The sequence below is a fragment of the Malaclemys terrapin genome, chromosome 15, assembly GCF_027887155.1.
Source record: "Malaclemys terrapin pileata isolate rMalTer1 chromosome 15, rMalTer1.hap1, whole genome shotgun sequence".
Lineage (NCBI taxonomy): Eukaryota > Metazoa > Chordata > Testudines > Emydidae > Malaclemys > Malaclemys terrapin.
In genome coordinates this window covers 16003010-16005751 of record NC_071519.1, presented here as the reverse complement: position 1 = coordinate 16005751, position 2742 = coordinate 16003010, and positions in this window count along the sequence as shown.

Sequence of the window (2742 nt, the reverse complement as noted above, 5' to 3'; positions counted from 1 at the left end):
GCTTTTCCCGGTCCGAGCCAGCTCTCTCTCCTTTTCTGGGGAGGAAGGAGAGGGGGGGGACGGGCCGGAAAGCCCCTCGTCGCTCCTGCCGAGTCGGAGGTCGCGGCCGCAGGTCACGGGTCTGGGCGCCTGGGGTCCGGCTCCCCACCCGGCTTCCTCCGCGGAGGACCCACCGAAGCCACTGGGGGAGACCCCGGGCATGGGGCGGACTGGCCCGGACCCTCCCGGCCGCCGGCCCGCAGGACCGCCCCGAATCCCCCCGCCCCGCGGCCACCCAGGCCAGGCCTGGCCAGGCGGGACGGACGGCGGGTGTCCAGCGCCCAGCGGCTTCCGCCAGCGGGGACCCACGGCCCCCAAAGCCGCAGGGGGAGGCCCCGGGCCCGGGACGGACTCGCTCGGACCCCCTGCGCCCGGGCGCCGGCTCGCGGGACCGCCCCGAATCCCCCCGCGGCCACCCAGGCCAGGCCTGGCCAGGCGGGACGGACGGCGGGTGTCCAGCGCCCAGCGGCTTCCTCCAGCGGGGACCCACGGCCCCCAGAGCCGCAGGGGGACACCCCGGGGCCGGGACGGACTCGCTCGGACGCGCTCGGACCCCCTGCGCCCGGCCGCCGGCTCGCGGGACCGCCCCGAATCCCCCGCCCCGCGGCCACCCAGGCCAGGCCTGGCCAGGCGGGACGGACGGCGGGTGTCCAGCGCCCAGCGGCTTCCGCCAGCGGGGACCCACGGCCCCCCAGAGCCGCAGGGGGAGACCCCGGGGCCGGGACGGACTCGCTCGGACGCGCTCGGACCCCCTGCGCCCGGCCGCCGGCTCGCGGGACCGCCCCGAATCCCCCCGCGGCCACCCAGGCCAGGCCTGGCCTGGCCTGGCAGGCCGGCGTGCAGCTCCCCCGGGCTTCCTCCCCCGACGACCCGCGCCCCCCCGAGCCGCAGGCGGAGACCCCGGCCCCGGGGCGGACCGGCCCGGGCTCGCTCGAGCCCCCTGCGCCCGGCCCGCAGGACCGCCCCCCCCCCCCCCCGAATCCCCCGGGAGAGGCCCGGCCTGCACGCCACTGACGACCCGCGGCCCCCAAAGTCGCGGGAGGCGCCCCCGGCCCCGGGGGCCGGTTAGCTCCGTGTCGCTCCGCGCCCCCCCCCCGCCCCTCGCTGCCGGGACCGGGCACCGCCCCAGAGTCAGCCGCAGCCGGACGGCCTGAGAGCTGCCCTCCTGTGGACGACGGTGAGTTTACCTTGACACTAACCGGCCATCAGCCAGGTCAACCCCATTGCTAGACTGGGGTGGACCTGGTGGCCGAGTGGGGACTTGGAACATTTGACAGCTGCTCCCCGGGGCTTGACCGCTTGTCCTGAACGCCCCCCCCCCACCCCACCCCCCCCAGCCCCCGGCTCCTGCTCCCCTCTCCCCAGCCTCGGTGCTCCGCTCCCTGCCTCGGAGGCTGCCCCTTTGCGGCGCCTGCATCGCCTCCGAGGACGCGCACCTTCCGGAGGCTGGACGTAAAGCCTGACGCCCGCCACCGCCGCCGACCCGGCTCTCCGAGGGACGACTGTGAGGCCTCCCCCCACCCCCGGACCGCCCTGGGGACGACTGCTAAGCCTCCCCCAACGGACCGCCCGGGGGAAGACTGCTAAGCCTTCCCCGGACCTGCTCCCTCTCGACTATTAAGCCCCCCCTCTGTGGTCCTCAGGACCGCTGCCGCGCAGCCCTCGGAGTGGGGTGACACCCGGGCCGGAAAGGAAACCGGCCACCAGGTCAACCCGTCGAATCCGTTGGGTTGACCTGGTGGCCGGAAAGCAAACCGGCCGCCAGGTCAACCCGGTAGATTCAGCGGGTTGACCTGGTGGCGGAACGGGGACTTTGAAAATTTTACAGCCGCTTCCCGGGGCTTGACCTGTTGTCCCGGTGGGGACTTTGAACATTTGGCAGCCGCCTCCCAGGGCTTGACCTGTTGTCCCGGTGGGGACTTTGAACATTTGACAGCCGCTTCCCGGGGCTTGACCTGTTGTCCTGAACGCCCCCCACCCCACCCCACGGCTCCTGCTCCCCACTCCCCAGCCTCGGCGCTCCGCTACCCTGCCTCAGAGGCCGCCTCTCTGCGGCAGCTGCATCGCGTCCGAGGACGCTCACCCTCCGGAGGCTGGATGTAAAGCCTGACACCCGCCGACCCGGCTCTCCCAGGGACGACTGTGAGGCCTCCCTCCACCCCCGGACCGCCCTGGGGACGACTGCTAAGCCTCCCTCCCACACACACACACACACACACTGTCGGGGGAGGACTATTAAGCTTTCTCCCTGGAGCGCCCGGGGGGGACGACGGTTAAGCCTGCCCCCGGACTCCTCGGGGGAGGACTATTAAGCTTTCCCCCTGGAGCGCCCGGGGGACGACGATTAAGCCTCTCCCGGACTGCCCGGGGGACGACTATTAAGCCTTCCCCGGACCTGCTCCCTCTCGACTATTAAGCCCCCCCTCTGTGGTCCTCAGGACCGCTGCCGCGCAGCCCTCGGAGTGGGGTGACACCCGGGCCGGAAAGCAAAGCGGCCACCAGGTCAACCCGTCGAATCCAATGGGTTGACCTGGTGGCCGGAAAGCAAACCGGCCGCCAGGTCAACCCAGTAGATTCCGCGGGTTGACCTGGTGGCCGCTAAGCACGACTCTTAAGCCTCCGCCGGACCGCCTGGGGAATGGCTATTAAGCCTGCCCCCGGAGTACTCGGGGGGACGACTATTAAGCTTTCCCCCTGGAGCGC